Source organism: Uranotaenia lowii, chromosome 2 (genome assembly GCF_029784155.1).
Source record: "Uranotaenia lowii strain MFRU-FL chromosome 2, ASM2978415v1, whole genome shotgun sequence".
In the NCBI taxonomy this organism is placed as follows: Eukaryota; Metazoa; Arthropoda; class Insecta; order Diptera; family Culicidae; genus Uranotaenia; species Uranotaenia lowii.
The window spans coordinates 383,702,862-383,725,290 of record NC_073692.1 but is presented as its reverse complement, the minus strand read 5'-3'; the positions used below and the strand labels follow the sequence as shown (position 1 = coordinate 383,725,290).

General features: G+C 34.1%; 1 protein-coding gene and 1 long non-coding RNA gene across 5 annotated transcripts in view; one reads left to right on the top strand and one right to left on the bottom strand.

Moving 5' to 3' along the window:
* The window catches only part of LOC129748346 (growth factor receptor-bound protein 2), a 120,806-nt gene that overhangs the window by 43,354 nt on the left and 55,023 nt on the right, over nucleotides 1-22,429 (top strand). The gene's annotated exons all lie outside the window — the stretch shown is intronic.
* On the bottom strand, nucleotides 13,535-14,981 carry LOC129748347 (uncharacterized). The gene is made up of 3 exons (XR_008737711.1): nucleotides 14,782-14,981; nucleotides 13,964-14,022; nucleotides 13,535-13,896 (listed from the first exon to the last, which is right to left on the bottom strand). It is a non-coding gene; the product is annotated as an uncharacterized LOC129748347 (long non-coding RNA).

Sequence of the window (22,429 nt, the reverse complement as noted above, 5' to 3'; positions counted from 1 at the left end):
CTTTGAATTTTTCCAACCAGGGCCGTAGGAAAACCATCTCATGGGGAAGGGGTTTTGGTGACAGATTTATTTCTATGATATTTTTGCTCAAACAGTGCATGAAACGAAAAAACACAAACAAAAATTTTTTAGCACTTCATATTTGATTATTCATTTTTAAGTAATTTTCCACTATTATCCTGAAGATGGTCGAATGAAAGTAGAATGAAACGTAAAACTAGCGATTTTTTTTAAAAACATCACCGAACAAAATCAACAAAAGAAACCCCGAAAAATTACATCCAGTGGTGATCTAAATGGTCGTGAACAATTTGGTACTTGCAAACTCGATCCAAATTTTAGATTTTAGTTCTAAATTTGGCTCTTGAAAAAATTACAATATTGAAAAATTACTCAATCCACCAAGGAAATATGACATTCCCTACAGATTTTTTTACGGGAATGTTTCTTCATCAGCGAATACTGGTCATTAGAATTCGATTTAATGAATAAAATTTTGTGGATAATTTGAAAAAAATAAAAATTAGTTTTTTCTATTAAACAAAACTTGCAAATGAACTCAAATATGTTTGTTATTTTTAGCTAAATTGTGTGAATAAACTGACTGTGACTCAAAATTTGAAATTTTGAATTTGGTTAACTTTGCAATCAAAATAAAAATTATCTGATCTTCTGCCATTTAAATTCCTTAACGAACTAGTCATCTTAATATTTTTTAAATTAACACATTTCTGAGCTGAATCTGGAACTGAATTTTGAATAACAACTTTAAATCTGAATATTGAACCGGAATTCAAAATTTTAATTTTCTATTCTGTTTGCTGAGCTCTGTTAAATTGATATTTTTCATAAGAATTAAGTTTAAGAATTTCGTATCTGAATGGTGAACAAAGAGTCAGGTTGGTTTGAAATTTTCTTTTTTTTTTCATATTCGGAAAATTATTATCTAAACATGAAAATGCATTTGAGTTACGAATATCATGAATCAAATTTTGAACGAAATGAAAAACCTATTTGAACCAGGATTGCAGAACAGTATTCAATTTTTTTTCTTATGATGATTCAAACTGGAAAACAAGTATCCCAAACTGGATACAGAATCTGAAAAATGAAATCAGAATTACAATTTTGGTTTTGAAAATATAGAACCAAAACCGAAACAAGTAAACATATCTGAAATTAATTTTTACGGCCTTATCTATGAATGTTATGTTCTCATAGTGGGAACATTTCAAGATTTAAAAATTACACTAGTTTTCAGCATTTTTGAACTCAGTAAGGTGACGATGGATTTTTATGTGAAATCGGCCGCTGTATCCGAATCTAAAATTAAAAAAAAAGTAGAACATTTTTTGAAATATTCAAATTATGAAATTTTGCTTTTTGAAAAAAGTACATGCACATAAATACAAATATATCTGACTTAAATGCACCTATTTCAAATCTCTCTTTTGCATATGAAATTTGAATAATTTAACTATCAATCATCAGAACATTTTTTTGTAAAACTAATTGTTTCATTGATATTCGTGGATTCATGAATAAAAATTAAGAAAAAAAAACATTTTTTATGAAAATAATTCCTTTTATCATATTTTAGAGACAAGACTTCCACATTTAATTTTTTTTGCTGCGATGAAAAATTCAATTCAAAACAAAGAATTCAAGGCGTTATTGATAACAATCGGTTGAAAATTGTAGAAGTTATAGCCATTTTACTAAAACAGTAATATTTGTTTATTTGAAAGTATTGCAAGTAACGCATAGCACAGTTTCTCTGGACAACATTATTAGTCATTCTATGCACACAGAATCATGAATCTAAGTAGATTTTCTTACGTTTGTTGGCTTAAGATGTAACGTGAATACATTAAGAGTTTAGAATCAATGCTCAAAATGGCTAGGATACAATTTTATATTGGAACCTATTTTAATACATTTTTATTTAAAGTGAACAATATAAGAAATGATTGACATTCGAAATGATCAATCTTTGATGTCTTGTATCTGTTCATCGAATCAGAAACCAGCAATAGTGACCCATCATTAATTCGAACTGTGCTATGCGTTACCTGCAATACTTTCAAATGAAAAAATATTACTGTTTTACTAAAATTGCTATAACTTCTACAATTTTCAACCGATTGTTATCAATAATTCTTTGTTTTCGATTGAATTTTTCGTCGCAGCAAAAAAAAATTAAATGTGGAAATCATGTCTCAAAAATGTGATAAAGATGATTTTTTTTCATAAAAAATGTTTTTTTTTCTTATTTTTTATTCACACATCCACAAATATCAATGAAACTAATAGTTTTTCAAAAAAAATAATGTTCTGATGATCGATAGTTAAATTATTCAACTTTCATATGCAAATGAGAGATTTGAAATCGGTACATTTAAGTCCAAGTTATTTGTATTTATGTACATGTACTTTTTTCAAAAAGCAAAATGTCATAATTTTAGAATATCTCAAAACTGTTCTACTTTATTTTTTTTTTTAATTGTAGATTCGGATTCAGCGGCTGATTTCACATAAAAAATGTTGGTCAGTGACATGAGTTCACGATTTTTTTTTAAATTTTGTTAACTAGTGTTACAGATGGATAGAAGAAAATTATAAGAACATTACAGGTGTTGATAATTAGAATGGGACAGAACAGGACTTGCAGTGCTTGAAGAAAAGTTAAGTATGTGGAGAAAATGCTTCTTAAAAATTTCGACCCGCTCATTTTCAACATCTGTAATTTTCTTCTAATCTTCTTGTATCCATCTATAATTTTCAAATCTTGAAATGTTCTCACTATTAGAACATAACATTCACCGATAAGGCCGTAAAAATTAGTTTGCGAACAGAGTTTCTATCCTTCTCTCAGTGAAATTTTTTTGAAACTGTAGCAGAATTCTGAATCTGGGATAAATTTTCGAGATTTTGGCATAACTTTTGAATAATGATGAATATTATTCTTGAATAACCTTACTCAATCATTAGAATTTCATCGGGAATTTAAAATATTGAGTGTAGATTAGAACACCTCTCTTGCTTTTTCTAGACCCACATAGTGGGGCTTTAATTCCCAAACAACGTTTCAGGGACATGAGAAATAAAAATCAGGATACAGACTAGGATTGTTCGATCTTCTGTAAAAGGTCGATTCCCAAGATCGATTCAGCTGAATGGTTCCAGGGTCGATCCACCTAAAAAATCGAAGCAAAATGATCGATCTTTGCAAAATCGATCTATGAAATTTTTTTGCGAGAGGTGCTGCCTGAGAGTTGCTTTATGCCGAAGTAAATAGTGGAAAACGACAGAAAAGCTCATACATTTGATACATACAAGTCAAGCATTCCAGATTCCCCGATTTTATCCGGGCTTGTCCGGATTTTCAGAGAAATAACGGAAAAAGCCCGGCTCAGCCCGGTTGACCGGAGATTGAGGAAAATAGCCTGGATTTTTCTGGGTTTATCCTCATTGTTAGAGAAATCCAGACCAAAACCTAAAATTTTTCTGCAGAATTCATGGGTTTTGTGCCCAATTACAATATTCTTTGAGCCTTGTTTAGAATTGTTAAATAAAATTTCAATCTCGCTCATGTGCTTCGGTAAAAAATAATTTATAATATGCTCATCTTTCATCTTTTCTCTTGATTTTTTATGAGAAATAAATACATGGTTTTAGTCAATAAGTTTGAAAACTAATGCACAGTTTTTACCACGATTTTGGGTATTCAGCTATCGTCTGGATGCTCAAGTTCAATCCATCAAGCAACAATTTTTTCAAGTATTATTTTCACTTAGCGTAGAGTTAATTTTAGTATATAAACTTTAGGAATGTAATATCTAATTCAAATGTAAATATAAAATTAACGCTTTATTTTTCTATAAATACTTTTTAATGTGGTCTCTTGTGAACAACTTTCTACCGAGCTTCGACTATGAAACTTTAAAGTTTCGATAAGAACTGAAATTTTGAGTTGAGTAAAATGCTATAGTTGCCTAATTCAAGGCTGATTATGCTTTCAAGTCACCATTCTATGAAACTTTAGATTACTTGAGCATTCGATAACAGTTCACGTTTTCCTCAAGAGTATGAAGGTAAAAAACGCTTTCTATTTAGTCTGTCTCAATTATATTAGCGGCATGGTAGCGCCGATAATGAAAACCAGTCATTCGGATGGTACAGGTATCAAAATTCTGCACGAAACTTGATCTTAAAATCTGTGGAATAAATAGAAGAAAAAAACTTCAAAAGATCGAAAGATCGGATCGGAAAAACCGATTTAATCGATTTTTCCAAGGCTAAAGAATCGATCCAAAAAATCGGAAATTGAAGATCAAAAGATCGACCTCGCAAAAGATCAACCAATCCTGATACAGACCCGTTCGTTTTTGGAACCTGCCCGTAAATTTAATGTTGCCAAAATCGAACGATTTTTTTTTGTCAATTTTTTATTTTTATTTCAAATTAATCAAAATTGACGTAAAACATAGTACATATTGGCATTTTTTTTTAAATTTGGTTCAATTATATTAGTTTTAAGCAGTAAAACTAATATAATTAGGCTAACGTTTAACATTATTTTTTAACGATTTGTAATTAAAATAAAAAATTTAAAAAAATACCAGAAAAAAACGTTCTTTTTATGTTTCCAAAAACGAACGATTTTGCTCGGATGTTGCCAAAATCGAACGAGGTCTGTAGAACCTTTTTTTTTGGTCATCAATCCACATTGAGATCTCAACTTACATATGTCTTTAATGCAGTCCCGTATTACTCATTTTCCATTATATTCATAAAAATCACAAAAAATCAACTTATTTAAAAAAAAAACAGAGAAAACAGAAGCAGATATTTTTTTCCTTTAGCATGCAAAAAAGTTAAATTTTGATAAATGACGGTGAATCCGGGCACTCATGGTAAATTACTTTGGTCATAGAAAAGTTATGCTTAAAACCCTATAATATTTATTTTCATTATATTGAAAAACTTCATAGCAATGGGTGCTAGGAAATGTTTACTACGACAGAATTGAGGTGAAACCGGGCACCCATGGTCAACATCCATAGTCATTTAACATAATTTTCTACTAAAATTTATAATGTGCTAGAGTTTTATGATTATAATTTGAAATTCTCAATTTATGACATACAATCAATCGTCTACTTTGCAAGAATGAGGTGATTCCGTGCACCCATGGTGAAGAAATATTTCCATTTTGTAACATAAACATTCTCGAATGAGTTATTGAAAGATATCAGAAGAAAAAGGTTAAAAATATTGTGTTATAGAAAATTTCCCCTTTACCAGTCATTTTGACTGTTCACGGTTCGAATAGGCACGTTCAATTTGCCGGTTTTTTTCAGATTTAAAAAGATTATTCGCCTCGAAAATAAAGATTTCAATGTGGCAACGCTGGCCGTTTGTTTCGTGTTTGAGAGCCGATTGTGGAATCTGTGCGAATAATTTAATCAAAAGAATATGTAAAGCAGATGAGGGGGGTTTGGGATGAGGATTATTAGAATAAATAATAAAGGTTTCAAAAATACACTTTTAATAGTTACCAGCACTAATAACTATGAAAAATTTACCATAAACTAGTAGGTTTGACGAAAAACAAAAAAAATGTACTGATATTGTCAAAAAGAAACTCGATGACCTTATGGTTTTTTCGGTCGTCAGGTAGAATTCTCGTTTACCCGCAGAATCCTTATAATTTTTTTGGATAATCCGTAGAAAATCCTCAGGAAATGCTGAAAATCCGTGGATTTCGAGAACCGATCCGTAGATCAGTAGAAGTGTTCAAAAACCGTAGATCTACGGAGAAATCTGTAGATCTGGCAACGCTGCTACTCGGTGACCAAAAGAGAGCCGCCTTAATGTGTCGCTACGTGCTGCTCAGTGAGCCAAAAGAGAGACCTCGCACGCCGCTCGGCAACGTTGCCAGAATAAAAACCGCTCCGCAGAATTGACGAAAATCGAAAAATGTACTGATTTTGGCATAATGGAACTTGATGACCTTTTTTTTGGTCGTCTGGTAGAATTTTCGTTTATCCCAAAATCCCTATATTTTTTTCGATAATCCGTAGAAAATGCTGAAAATCCATAGATTTCGAGCATCGATCTGTACTTCCGTAGAAATGCTTAGGATCCGTAGATCTGGCAACGCTGCCGATCGGTTGTTCGCGCAGTGAGCTAGCCGTGCGTGTCTGAATCGGCCGCTCTCGCTGATTTTGGCTAGCGCTACCGAACCGTTGCCACTCGTTGATGAGAACGAGGGGAAAACAGAGATGCCAACTGTTTTTTTTTTTCAGAATAGTCTATTTTGAAAATGGCTGGAAAAGTCTGGATGGCGGTTTTTTTGTCGCAGACCGCAATTACCACATACGTAAAATATGTCGTTGATTTTTAAAAATTGAAATTTTCTCTAATTTACAAAAAAAAATTACCAGTAAACACTAGATTGATTTTTTGTTATAATTGAGACTCTAAGTAGTGTCACTCAGACGTCTCTAAAAATATTTCTATATCATAGCTTTCGATTTTAATTTCGTTGTTGTTTTTGAACTCAATATTTCTTAATGTTTAAAGCTACACCATACTTATATGTTTTCGAAGATGTATGATCAATGCCCAACTTTATTTATTTAACTTTATTCACATTCTATGACTTGTTAACTAATGTAATCATATTCCTACCCACAAATCCCAAATGGCCTCTTTAAAACCTTTTTCTCGAGGTGCATACGTTCGGCTCCACTCGTTAAAAAATGGAGTCAAGTGCATCCTTCTGGTCCTTATCTTTCGGGAGGAACGATGACAATATGAGATGATGATGATGACGATGACGATAATGGCCTGAAATCCTTAGGAAAATATGTGTCCCTTGAACTTTTACTGTTTCTTCCGAGTCCGGCTTACATATTTTCCTAACGTTTTACGTCTCTTCGCCAAGGTTCGTTCGAAGCACCGCATTTCTTGACAAATGGGCTTTTCCGAACGAAAGGAGGCAGCGGAAAATTTGGTTGCCGCACTTTGAACTAGGAACCAGGAACCTACAGGGCTCTTTTTCACTTCCGAGGACCAACCAAGGGAAGCATTTTTCAACAACGGGAAATTTTCCAAACGACCCACTTGTCGACGAGGAAAGATTTTCACCGTGGAACGGGAGCAGAAAAAAATAATCGCTCACCAGGTTGTGACAAGCGGGAAATAACTCAATTCAGGATGTGTAGCTACCACGTGTGCTGGCTGCCTACTGCACGCATTCTGAAGCCTCGCCGTCGGAAGGAGGTGTTTATTTAAATGCTTCCCCAGAGGCGGATGTGAATTTCCGGAAATAATATGTTTTTTCGTCAAACGCTGACAGGGTTTTAAATTTGCCTTCGTTTGCATTTGCCGGTTTTCTCGGCTGCTGGAAGGGATGAAATCGTTTAACATTTCCGGTTCATGAAAGCTGCCAGTAGCTTGAATAGATTTTTTCTTTTATTGTTACCTTTATCAAGAATTCAATATCAACACGTTCAAAGATTATTGAACAACAAAAAATGTTACAGTTTGATTGCAGATCCAGTATCAACAATTGACCTTTCAGTCAACTTCAATTCTTTGAAAAAATCATTATGATCACGAAATAAGATCCACACCGTTTATACGTTCAAATGTTTAAAGCCATATCAACTATCTATAGAGGTTTCAAATCCGAGAAAAGCCTATGACCTGATAAAAAAGGTAAACTCATAAGAACGGGTTCGAAAGCCGGTTCCATACTGATATGAGACGAGACGATACAAGATACGAGCCACATTTGTGTTTCTATTTGACGTAACTTCATCTTCGTTGGAGGTATGTAGTACGATCATGTTGGGTTACTTACATAAGTAACCATACAAAGGTACCCAACACGCCATCGCGACACACGGAGGGTGAACCTGTGAATGATGAGAAATAAATTAAAACGAGAACAATCAATCAACGGGACACTACGCTCAATGGATCGGACCGCCAGTCAAGCCAGCCAAGCCAGCCATTGACAAGTGGTCCGGTATTGTTTGAAACAAGTTCGGAAATGAGTTTTGTGCATTCTGGTGGCATAGCATTCGTCGTCGTGTTAATTGAGGCACAACAGGTATTCGAAAATTGAATTATTCCGGTGTTTTGCCTCGTTTGAGGTTTTCGTTCTAAATGAGGGAATTTTTCTCAGTAATGAGTTATTTTAAGGCAAAAGTGGTACATTATCTCTATTCAAATATTTGCTTGATTACCGACGACAGTATTTGGGAACTTTTGTGAACAAAAATACTCAATTTGGAATCTGCAACTCTAATATATTCTAATTTTCAACATTTAAATTTAACGCTTCTACACTGATCCCGCATCAACATTATGCAAATTTAGTTTAAAGAAGAATTTTAAATCCAAATTTTTAGTCTCGGATTTTAATTTTCATTGTTTTCGAAGGATGCTGATACAGTACATTCAATTTTTTTGGTAGGAAAGGAGACTCTTCAATATTCTCAGTTGAATTGAGCACAAGGTGATGTGCAAATTGAAGAAAAATCATGACTGAATCAATGTTGCATAGTAGACTGAGTCGATTTGGGGTCATTTTTGAATTTCTCAAACCAGGAGTCTGAAAAGCTTCGTTTTGGTTCAAAACTCATTCATGATTTTTTGCAGGATTTTTAAGTAATGATTACATGAGTATATTTAAACTTTTAGGTTTGTATGGGAAAATTGAATATTTTATACTGAAAAATTAACTAATTTATAAATTTTCACAAAATCTTTTAGCAGACTCGGTCAACCAGAAGAAACAAAAATAATGTAGTTTTTTCAGTACAAAATAATAAATTTTCCCATACAAACCTAAAAGTTCAAATTTACTCATGTAAACGTTGCTTATAAATTTTGTAAAAAATCATGGATGAGTTTTAATCAAAACGGAGCTTTAAAACCCCATTTGAGTAATTTAAACCTGATCCCACATTGACTAAGTGTAATGTTACATTTAATTCTATGATTAATGGCATTTCGGTGAAGTGTGATATGTTACATTTACTTAATATGAAAGCCCTCTTTTACAAAAGGGAAAGGTATACAATGATTCATTTAATTGAGTTTAAATTCGTTTTTATATCAGTTTCCAATACTATAGTCTTCTTATGACATCACAAACTGCGTATGTGCTAAATCTGATCAAATTGGTTTTGAAGAAGGTCGTGGGCTGCCATAATTTAAATGAAAAGATCACATCATGTCCCTTCAAAATAGAAAGTGGTCTATCACTACTATAAAGATACAAATATGTATATCCAAATTTTTCCCCTAATATAATGATTCATCTCATTACGTAAAAACATGTTTGTGGAGCAACCTACATACAGTGAACGAAATAAGAATAGCACCACTATGTGTTTTGCTTGTTAAAATATGAATTATTGAAAATTACGAAAATTTTCTTCCACAGTTTACTTTTTTTGGACGTATCAATTGGCTTTGAGGACTAAAAATGTGAAAAATGGGTGCGAAATAAGAATAGCACCACTTGAGTTTTTCATCAAAAACAAGATTATTTTTTTAAAATTTACTGTGTAAAAGTGAATAATAATGCTTCTACGAGTTATTCGAATAGATAACTGCATTTTAAGGAGTTTTCCAGAATTCCAAAGGTTTTCAAAGGTTTTAAAAGGGGGTTTTGAGAGATGCTCCTCTAGCGTTAAGGAATTTGATATTTGAGCTTTAAAACTTTATCAAACTGATTGATTTCTTCATTAACATTCATAAGTATGATGCAAAATGATGAAACATAGATTTGAGGCTGATAATAATAATAATCTTGTTTTTGTTGAAAAACTCAAGTGGTGCTATTCTTATTTCGCACCCCTTTTTCACATTTTTGGTCCTCAACGCCAATTGCTACGTCCAAAAAAAGTAAACTTATGCTTGATTTATCCGTTAAGTAATTCAAAACAAACTGTGGAAGAAAATTTTCGTAATTTTCAATCATTCATATTTTAACAAGCAAAACACATAGTGGTGCTATTCTCATTTCGCTCACTGTATGACCCATTCCAGCGTGACGTCACAACGTTCGCAAAATAGTTTTTTGGTATAGTGTTTGTAGATTTTACAGTTCATATCGCACATTGAAAAAAAAATCAGAATTTAATTCGTTACAATTTGAAATCAAAAGTATTTACAAATAGTTATCAAAATATAAGCAAAAGAAATCGTGACGTCATAACGCGCCTCTTTTTCCACTTTTCAGTTTTTTTACGAAACCGCATTTTTCTGCTCTCCTATTCGAGAAAATTTTATGAAAATTTCAGAAAAGTATCGTTTCATTACAACCAACAAATCACTGATTTTGGTTTTTTCAAATGTTGATTTGAATTTATTTTACAGCGATTCAGTTGCGTGACGTCACAACGTGCCATTTTTTAAGCAGGGTTTTGCAAAGCGTTGTGACGTCACGAAATTTTATGGTCAGCTACATTACAAGCTCAATAAATAATGTGATTTGGTGATGAAATCGACCCATTTTACCCAAAAAATTAAGTAAAAAGTATCTAAATTGCTCATATAAGCAGATAAGGTAAATTAATTTTATTCGAAATATATTTGTACGATGATGTGAATATTATTAAAAAAAACTTATGTAGGAAATATTTATTTGTAAAAGCGTTGAAATATGTTTCTGAATCTTTTCAATATTTAATTACAAAGAAAAGGAAAAATAAACGATAATTTCAAAATCCTTCGATCTATTAAAAGTTAGTTAATGGACACTAGAGTGCCTAAATCAGCCGACTTATGAAAAGCTAAAATAGAACCCAGGCCTAGCACAAACTCCAGTGCTAAATTTTGGGGACCGGGCCACGGAAATAGATGGCGCAATGAGCCTAAAATTTGTATGGAATTATGAGAAGTTTTTCTTGGAAAAAAATAGGCACACCCAGTTTTGCACCAATTTCTGAAGTCCGTATCGGTTGATTTGTTTTCATTATAGTCATTCACAAAGCTTTCGTATGACAAACAGTTTATCCCAAAGTCTCATTTCGATAAGGGTTATGGTAAAAAACATATTGAGTTTCAAAAATAAGCTTCTCATGGGTTGTATACCTGGTTTGAAGCTTAACTGTTTTATGATAACTCTAATCGAAAGGTGTTCCTCAGATGAAATGTTGTTATAATTGAGGCTTTAAAACACTGAAATTAAAAGAAAATCGGTTAAAAAGGACCAAAACTATTGGTGAAAAACTGTTTAATAGGTTTTTTTTGTTCATCCCGAACAAATTCCGCTCAACTCTATGCAAACTTGAGGTTTGTTGCGCGACCCCTTTTCGTAGTATAATCTGGCCCTAATCTTGCATGGAACTCTGTGGTAGTACCTTCATATTTTAATTTTGTTATTCACTTAAAAGTCTCTTCGTGGGATTTAATGTGAATACGGGGCTCGATTTGGATTTTCTAGCAACATTCTATGAGGTGGAAGTTTCAATAAAGGACACATTTTTTAAATAATTTCATGAGAAATTTATTTTCCATCAAAGTCCTATGAATTTGTACGAAAAAACAGTTTGTTTTTAAAATTTACCATGTTCAAAGATTTTTTAATCTCATTACATTTATTCCATAGATACTTAGTTATTTTGTTTGAACAAAATATTAGCAAGTAATAGAAGCTATTAGCGCGTTTTTTTTTTCATTCTTATGTAGAAGAACTTGATCTTATTTCAATTTTTATTTCAAACCTTAGATAACTACCTGCAAGATTTTCATCAAATCAGAGATCACTACTTGCTGTATAATTCACAAATATTCTTTTAAAAAATCGATGAGGATTTCATATTTATGATTGTTTGTTTATTCTCGAATCAAGTGTTCAACAAGCGCTAATTTATACTTTTTTAATTTAAGACGTTTTAAAAAAACCGCGCTTATGCGAAAAAACATGATTCTTAATTTCATTAAAATCTTGATAACTGAATTCATTTATTGAAACGCATTGTTATGTTAAACTTGTTTTGAAGAAATACTATAATAGTGTTGAAGTAAGAAGTCATGGACGTTTCCGAAAAAAAAGGAAATCAATGTTCGTGACGTGACAACGCATTCTTTACCCGGGTGCAACTCACAACCTTCTGAACCGATTTTCATTCTAAAAAAAGCATTGAATTACTCTCAAAAAGTTTGAAGAGATCTCCAATTTTCGACAGTATGTGACCTTTAAAGGAATCATGAACTGAATAATAGTAGAATTTTCGTGACGTCACAACGCTTAAAAATAGATACCTTTATTACCGATTCTAGAGCGTGAAGTTGCTGTGATTATTTTTAATCTAATATCATGCTTAAAGATGGATTTTTTTTTAATCCTTTTGCAATATTTTTTTGTATATAGGTAACTAGTTTTTAGACAAAGTGATGTTTCAATTAAAGAAAAATTGTTAAAATCAATTCGTACTAAAATTTTTAAATTTCAACGTCAACATACTCCATTCCGAAAAAAGGTAACTGAAATTCTTTTGATGGAAAATGAAGCTCAAGAAATAAACTTTCAAATGCTGGGCAAATTATTTTTAAATAATGAAAAATGAAAATCGGTTCTCCAGTTGAGGGGCGCTTGGAATGGGTCATTGTTTTCTAAATTGCCGAACCTCAAACTGTGTGGGCTAAATATGCCTATATATGTGTTAAGCAGAATTTAAGTTTCTCTGGCAATATTTCCAAAAAATTTAATTAAAAATGTTTGAAAATGGCATCTAATATACCTCAAAACTGTATTTTTTTTAAAATCCATGTCTTTTTTTTTAATTTTATGGAATAAAACAAAAGTTAGGGTTGCCATACCACAGAATCATTTCATCCTAATAAAAAAACTTAATCAAATATATTTTGAGATCTTGAATTCCTTCTTAAGATAATGATTAGGGGTTAGATTCGAAGTTTTAATTAAAAAATTAAGAAATTTATTCAATTTTACCCGTTTTTTAGGGATAGAAGAATTTATCAACAAACATGAAGGGGGCACAAAAAAACACTCTTATTCCACTTTCTAATCATTAAACCTTCATAAAAAGGCGCATTTAGGAACACTTTCCCCTAGTTTCTAAAATTTATAATATCTTTTTTAACAAGACGTGAAATGAGGAAATACAGATTCTAAGTAAATAGACTGAATTTGGTCCTTAAAACAGGCAACTCATTCATAAATTCAGACCCATTTACGACTATCCGGGATTAATTAAGATGGTCTGGGAGATTTCAGTAAAAAAAATAACTTGGTAACGCGTGAACCGCTTGGAATTTCTTAGTCACTAAATCAAATAATTAGAATTGTATCAAGCTTCCTTAAAAGTGAATTTCTGGACCCGGTAATCGACAGAAAGTTGTACTTTCGGATGAAGTTCGATGAACGGATGGACCAGATGGCCAGCAGCATTATTGGTATGATATGCAATAGACTTGGAAGTTAAGATGAGTGGACATTTCGGCAGTATTATTTAGAGCTGGTTTAAGCTGGTGAGTTTTTGCAAAAGCTTTATTCAGCGTAATTCCAACAAAACTGTGTTGGAAAACTATGTTGAAATTGAACCCGAAAATTCGATCAAACCAACCATCAGATTATGCGATGCCACGAAAATGGCTATGGCTAAACTAGCAATTAGCAATACTTAAAGTCCAATAGGATGGCTGTTTAGCCATATCTGCTATTCCCCCTGAATGCAGAAAATCGTAGATTTGAAATATGAATAGGAATAATTTCAAGCAGGAAAAATGCATTGTTATTTTCATTTTCTTAATAAAACAGATTTTAATTTTTATAATTAAACGCATGCATTCTTGTGGTTTTACATGATCGAAATTTGTCGGGGGAAGTCAGCCACCATGGCCCTGAAAGAAAAAGAGGTTCCATTAACAGTCTGACCGAGAGAATAATGTAAATATTCGAATAACTCACGCGGTTCGAGGACAGAAACCTGGGATTCCCTCGGTTTATCCAATCGGCTATAGGTGTATCTGAAACGAAGTAACATTGATTTGCAAAAAAAGCTTTAAAAAAAGTTTCACCTTTTCGCTACTTGGTGACGATCATCTTTTCCAAAAAAAAAAAACTCAAACACCTCCTTATATTCTTTTTTTTTCAATTTCCAAATCGAAATATAGATCTAGTTCGTTCGTCTTGGATATCAAAGTTGGCTGAACAATATTCGAGGTCTAGCCAAGCGTCAGTGACATTAGAGAACTAACTATCAAGTAGACTGTGAAAATATAGCCAAATCTACCATCTTTTGGATTGTAACAGCGATAAGCAGTTGAGAAATCCTGTACAACCAAATCAACTATACAACAACGCCAATTTGTTAGTCGATATTGATGTTGATTTAGCAATATTATGGGTTCAACCAAAAATCTTTGATATGGAAGAACCAACCATACGAATTTTGATAACAACCTGTAAAGTTTTTTATCCGTGTTGTGTTAAATTGGATTTCCTTAAATCTGTTAAAAATACGAAACATGACTCGCATATAGTTTGCGCCTTCAAACTTTTGAACAATATTTCCAAATCCAATTCTCACCCAGCATTCCTGTTATCAACCGCCGATAATCCCCCACAGCTTAATTCCGATTCCGACACTTTTCGGCACGAATCAATTAACGCTTATTAGGGGGATCGGATGCTGCTGATAAATTTTGAACAAATTTAGCAAGTCCGCCCAAAATCGCGCTCTAATCAGCTAGGTCGGTCTCCGGTCTCTACGTGTAGATACTTACAATTTTCTCCGGCTTCGGAGATACTGCCAATTGATTAGCAAGCAAACACAGTACTGGCCGGGGCGAAAGCACAACTTTTGATTAGCGCTTCCAGTCGCCTCTTCTACGCGTTAACCGTCGATTGACGATCTAGTCCATCGATTCCGGGATATCCAGACTATCTACGGACTCTTATGATGGGTAACACTCCAAAGGCGAAACTTTTATACCAGTTTCTATGTAAGTTAGAAGGATAGTGGGTACATTTTTCGGATTCGAATTTCAGTTTAGAAAATTCGGGATAAATTTTGGAATAATTTTCCTCAAGTTCCGATCACTATTCAATGACCACTCACCGCGGCCGGCAGGCGGCTTGCTCTCGCTTTATCGAACTGTGTGTGCCGGGCTGTTGATTGATCCAATTAATATCACATTAGGGCAATCAGGCGTGGAATGTTCGAATCGAAATTCGCTGGCCCGTGTATGGGATTGGCTGCACGGAACCGATCGATTCCAGAGAAGAATTAAGGCCCTCAAATTTCGTAACAAACCCATCAGTCTGCCGGAGGTGCGTAATTTAGTACTTGTTTGATAACTCAATTACACATTCCCTTGGAAGCGACAAAGACGACCGGGAGTGGCAAATCTGATTGGCCCTCTAAGATAGCGCACACGAACCCTGAAATACCCTAGTAGAAGCATACATACATATTTAGGAGTTTTTGCTTGATGTTCCTAGAACGCTTCCACAGTGGAGGGTCTATCTAGGAAATATCATGCTAACTCACTTTGAGACAGGCAGACACAGGCCCAAAGTCAATAGACAAAAAGCATTAATGGTCCCTTATAGAGATAGACCAAGGAAGCCTAACGTTCGTGTTCCTGTTGGGTGGGAAAGACGAGACACAATAATGTTATGACGGTTAATGGATCGTAATGTGATTGGCAGGCTTGTAAGTGGTCACCATCGTTTGAATTTTTCCGGAGACAACCACCACACATCGTTCGTGACAATCGTGGAGAGCGCAATCGTTTGATCGGAGAGCAAAAAAATGTCAAACGAAATTTTGATCTTTTTTTGTGGTTAGTCGTTTTACTGTCATCCCTCTTGCGTAGATAATCGAGATAATCATTCCACATTGTTCGACCAATACATCCAAACATCACCCGGCGCTGCAGAGTGACGAATTTTTTTTCAACAGGAGGGAGTGAATAGAAAAGATTGCATTTGCTTATTGAGTCTGTAAGTTCTGCTGCGTGAAAGAGATAGGCGATGTCGTAAACTGTCGGGAATGATGGTCGTTTGACCATCAAATTATCCCTCTCGTGTACCAAGGCACGAAATTTCGTTCGAAAATCACACAAAGAAGAATGAATGTCGTTTCGTTTGATGGTAGTCGACTGTTCGGCAAGTTTTCGGTCGCATTCGTTTGATGGCACGAACAATGATACTGATAAAAGCAGGCTGTGCGACTGTCAGAGAAAATGTCGATGGTTTACAAGTCTGGTGATTGGCAGTGTTTTGGAAGATGGCTTGGCGCTAAGGAACTAGGATAACAACGGAGAAGCAACAATTTAAGAATTTTAGCAGATATTTCTTCCGTCTGGACTAATAAACTTACTTCGGGAACATTAAATCTGAACAGATGTGTTGAATTCTGTGTCCTGTGAATTGATTTATTTGAATTCCGTATCCTTACTTCGTATTTTGAGGGATGGTTTTTAACACTAGTTAAAGATACAGCATTTTAATTTGAATTTTTTCTTTAATTTTTAATTTTTACAACTTAAAAATTTGTGCCAGTCTCTTTTTTTTTGTGCATTTAATTTTATTGTATCATTAATACCAATTTTGAATTTTTTTTCTTTTAAATATGTTGTTTCATTTCTCTCCTATTTTTTTTCATAAACTCTATACAAACATTTAATGCCTTTCACGAACTTATCATCTATGTCCACACTTGATAATTGAAAGAAAGATGGAAAATGTTGGAAAATCTCCGGCCCAGGCTTAAAAAAATGATAGAACAAAAATATATTGGCTTATTCACTCAGTAAACCACAAAACTGTGTTCAAATTTTAAGTTTTTTTTATTTCAACTGTTGAAAGTTGTGAGGTTAAGGCTTTACATATTCAATGTTTTATTTGAATTTTTGATGTTTAATTTTATATATATTTCAAAATTTTATATTTGGAGCTTAGTAAATTTTCTATATTGTACTGGCCAACACAAAATTTCCAAGACAGCCGATTTTAATAATTTTTTTACACTTTTCACGTCAGGAACTCGATGATGTTTTCGAATTTTTCCTAATAACGTTAAAAAAAAATTCTGTATAAAAATAGCTTGTTGGATACTTTTATAAAAAACTCTAATTTAAATTTAGAAGAAACCATTTCTTAATCATTATTTAAATCATACTTAAAAAACTTAATGAAAACCAATTGATTGCTGGTAACGTTCAATTTTAAATACCTCGTATTTTCGCACTTTTTTACCCAAACTGGAACTGAGATAAGTTTTTAAAGCTTGATTTGGGTTGTTTCGAGCTGTTCTAGCAAGCTATTTTAAATTTTTGTTTTCAATTTTATTGAGCTGATATATTTGTTAGAATTGCTTAAACCACTTATAATCCGTTACATAATTTAAGTCCTATTAAATGTTAACAAATTGCGGACCAATTACGAGATATCTCGTTTCTTCGATTGCCGCTTGTATGCTACACTAAGCTTAGCTTAGCTTTATTGACTACCCATATCCACCTTAAATCATTGAACTTGAAATGCTGTGTAGAAATAATAATACACCAACCAACAATCAAAAAAGACTTCCCATGACATATTACATTAGACTTTGTTCAACTTACGTATTTCCATGATCGCTGGCGTGGTTAAGCACATCGAGCAAGTTCCACATCGAGAACGGTTGCTACTCCGAGGCCATCAATTTTGTGCAAGGGCCAAAATAATGATGTTTGGGATTAGCAGCACATTCACAATACACAAAATTAATGCTCTCCTTTTGAAAAAGATCAATAACGGCCGGCCACGCTCTTGTAGTCAATGGGGGAAATATGAAGAAATGTTAGTAGGATGTAAAGAATCTAATAATGAAACTTTATTCTATTAAATTAAACACAACACTTCCGTTAAATCAAAGACACCAAACTTGTAGTATTTGGTCCAGTAGTTCTGAGATAAAGTATTCCCAATTTTGGTGTTTAACGGCTAAGATTTCTTCGCGGTCTTTAATGTGAAAATTTCGACATGACCACTACATTCAAACGAAACAAGAAAAATATTTTATGGGAATTTAATCCTATTGGGTAATTTATCCAAGGGAAAGGATGGGAATGGGAAACGATAAATTGTTTTCTATTGCCGGTTTACATACACACGCATAGCTACTTACTGCCAGACATCTGAGCCGGTGGTAGTTTCCTTGCTGCCAGATTGTATCCATCCTGCTTTGTTTTGTGATAGGATGTGGGATAGTTTTGTATGGTTTGGTTGTTTGGGCAATGCGTTTGCGCTGAGAGGACAATGCGAGCGATGAGAAAGCTTGTTAGTGCCGGTCCGGCATAAGAACTTATGCCGATAATTCCACCTCCAAGGAAGTTCATTATTGGAGTAGAGTCTGATTTGTGTGTGTGCTATGTTGAAATGATTATAAGCTTTCGTAAGAGATCATATATTTTTTTTTTTGCCTTTATAAAGCATTTTTTATAGCTTGATGGTAGGTGCTTTCCTTAATTTTTTTACTTTTTAGTCTTTTTTGAAACTGTTATAAATTTGCATTAAATGCTTAAGGATCAAGCCAAGGAAAGATAAGCTCTGGAATGCATTGAATTGTATCGAAACGGTTGAAAATTAAATAAATTGTGGTAAACAAATACAAATTCTCTCAGAATAAGTTCACATGCCATGATTTTACTGGTACAACTACTGCCAAATGGTTTATTGGGTACATTTTTAGCAGCTGTGATGGTTGCCAGATTGACCGTTTTATTCGGGTTTGCCCGGATATTTGATACAAAATTTCGGAACAGTCCGGCTCGGCCCGGTTGCTTGGATTTCATTGAAAAATGCCCGGATTTTGCCCGTATTTTTCACTTAATTTGGCAAATTAAAAAATACATTGTGTTGTCATTTTTTTTTTTATTTAGCCACCAAAACAAAATTTTTTAAGCAGATTTTGCAAAAATAATCATGAAAGGTTTTTTCGAAGCCTAAAATTCGATTTAAAATCTGTTTATGAATTTTGATTAAAAAAAATATTTTTTTAATTTTTTTTATCTTGATTTTAATTGAGTAATTTCCGGGTTTTAACAAAATTTGTCCGGATATTGCCTGGATTTTTGGTCGTCAATTTAGAAATGAAATGCCCGGGTTTTTACCAGGTTTTTATAAAAAATTGCTCGGTTTGTCCATCCCGAATACGTGCCGAAACAATTCTGTCAACCTTATTATAGAGTATGCATTCCAGATTGCCTGGTTTTATCCGAGCTTGCCCGGTTTTTCAAAGAAAAAAATTGGAAAAGCCTGGTCCGGCCCGGTTGCCCGGTTATGCGAAAAAAGCTCAGATTTGTCCACAATTTTAACCAAATCCAAAACAAAAAGACAGGTTATTTTATTTATGATTTTTGCGCCAAAAAACAAAAAAAATTTTAGTTTGTTCGAACCAAATCTGCAATTATTTTTGAAATTATAAAATATGATTTAAACGCTGCTGATGTAGCTCGATCAATAAATTTTTTTCATACTTTCGTTTTTGTCTTTTTTTAAATTTTTATAAGAAATGCTTGGATTTTGGTCAGATGTTGCCCAGTGTTTTAGTTGAAAATTTTGAAATCCAATGTTCGGTTTTTAGGGAAAAAAAGCTCGGATTTTTCCAACCCGTACACGGACTGAAAAATTCCAATTTTTGAAAAAAAAACGAGAAAAAGCGGAATTCAGCGGAAAAAGCGGGCCATACAGTAAACTCTAAAAGAAACTTCATTTATTGTCAACAATGTTTGAATTAAGTGAGTGATTCAAACAGAAGGAGTTATGTTTCATCAATTTTGACAACCCGGTAATTCACCTATTTATTTTGTGGAGTGAATTGGAGCAATAAAAAGTTCAATGAAAAACAATAAAATTTTAATACAACCTCATAAAATACAATAATGTTTATTTTACCTCCGATGTTTATTCTTCTGTTTGTTTCTATAAATTTTACACTTTTTCCTTGAATATTAATTCGAGAAAAATTTAATGTTGTGCATACATTCAATCAAATCAATTGTCATTTTCAACGTTATCAAATTAAAGGAATATTTCTCCTTTTCATACTTATTCGCATCGGATTTGGAAGCACTTGAAAAATGTTAGAATGTGTCAACCTCATGATTTATGCACCAAACAATCTTTTCTTAATGTATATTTGCCACTATTCCAAACTTTTTGTATGAGTAGCTGCATTTTTCCCCTAATTGGCATTGTATTGTACAAACTGGACATATATAAGTACTCAACTTTCCAGAAGTGGATCAAGTGTTCTGTAGCTAATTAATGCTACTCATTTTTGTATAAAGCGGGACAGATGGCAACCCTATACAAACCCCGTTCGTGTTTGGTAACATTCGATTTTGGCACATGTGCTAAAATCAAACGGTGTTTTTTTTTGAAACAACATAATTTTATACTTTTCACTATGGCAGGACCAATATACTTAACTTGGACAAATACTATAAATACGTTTTTGCTTTCTTAAATTTTTATAAAATACAACTACAAATATTTTTTTTTTACTTTATGTACTCATAAATGACCGAAAAATGAAAAGTTCATAAAATTTGAAAAAAAAACAAGTCTAAAAATGACAAAACAAAATGGAGAATGACAAAAATGGCCAACTGCCATAAATAAAATACATCGAGGTACATCGAGTTGGACGATTTTCGGTTAACACTGTCCATCGGGAACACTTCAAATTTAAGGAAGTAGGGAGAAGCTTGGATCTGACGCTTGGAAGGGGATACCTGAGACTTGAATCGTGAGATCTGAGACATGAGACATCAAATCAGGGTCCTGAGAAAAGCTACCTGAGACTAGACATGAATCATGATGAATGAAATGTAAGGAATGAGTCTCGGTCTCGAATCTCAAGTCTCAGCGTCATTTCACACGTCACGCGTCTCTATTCCTCACATTCACGTCTCACGTCTCACTTCCCACATCTTATGTCTCATGTATCATTTCTCATGTTTACGCCTTACTTCGCTCCTCTAACCTATAACGTCTACATCACACTTCTCACGTCTCTTTTCTTACTTTCACGTCTCACGTCTCACTTCCACATCTCACGTCTCACTTTCCAGATCTCATGTCTCATGATTTTCATCTCTCACGACTTAAGCCTAACTTCTCACGTATCTTTCCTCACGACTTACCTCCCACTTCTCACTTACCACTGCTAACTTCTCACGTCTCTTGTCTTGTCACACTTCTCACGAATCACGGCTCACTCCTTACTTCTCTAGTCTTTTGTTTCACGCACACGTCGCATGTTTCACGTCTCACGTCTCATGTTTGATCTCTCAGGTCCCATGTCTCAGCTCAGCTCTCGCTCAGAGCTCAAGGCTCAGGACTCAGGTACCATTTCTCAGATCTCATTTCTCGCACGTCTAAGGTTTGTGTCTCATGTCTCAATTCAGAGGTCTCAGGTATCACATCTCAAGTCTCAGGTTGAAGGTTTCATGTCTCAAGTCTCCATGTCCCGTCAAGTCGTTAAGTCTCGTCTGAGGTTACACGACTATTTTCCTCAAGTTTCAGTGTTTCGGAATGAAAAAGGTTTTCTACACAGTTTTAGCAATCTTCCCGTTTTTTGCAAGGTTTTTGGGAAAAAACTTAAATTGCAGGCAAAATTCAATCGTTAAAAGGAATAGACCTCGTAAAACGAATAAAAATTGATTGAAAGAACAGATCTGTTGGAACACCTCAAATCCACCGTTATAGATACGCTCAATCTTAAAGGTGCAATCGAAACGCAGATTTCCCCATGCAACCATTTTCACTTGGGTCGGTGTTAGGATTTCGATAACGAAAAAAAAAAACTCCCCAACAAAAACCGGAGTGACGAAACAAATCGTAAAAATCTTCCAGGATAGCTGGTTTTGTTAAGCCAGTGCCACAAATGGGGATGGAAAACGATGGTGGGACTTTTACAACATAAAGACGCCAAAAACGGAACGTAACACGCAAAGCCACCCCCAAAAAATTGTTCCCCGTAACTATGAAGCAAATTGTTTGAGTAGATTTCCGTTCCACTCCACTTGGGCTAAGCTCTGTGTGTACTTTGAGGAGGGATGGTTCCAGGGATGGAGCCACCTTTTCCTTCCTTCCCACCAAATGTAACCGTTTATCAACGGCAATAACAGGCGAAAGCCGCCGGAAATGGGTCCATTCACCTTGTCCGAGTTCCAACTACAACACGGCTCCTGTGGCGCATTTCCTCATCCTCTTTCCTTTTTTTTTATACGCTCTATCATAAAACGGAAATCCAGGTGCTTTGTAGGGCAAGCCCAAACCAAGACGAGCCGCGACGTCAACGGAAGTCAGACTTTTCCGAGCCACTGCCGCGTCGTCGCGCCATGTTGGTCGAGCAGAACCGACCGGATGTTGTTT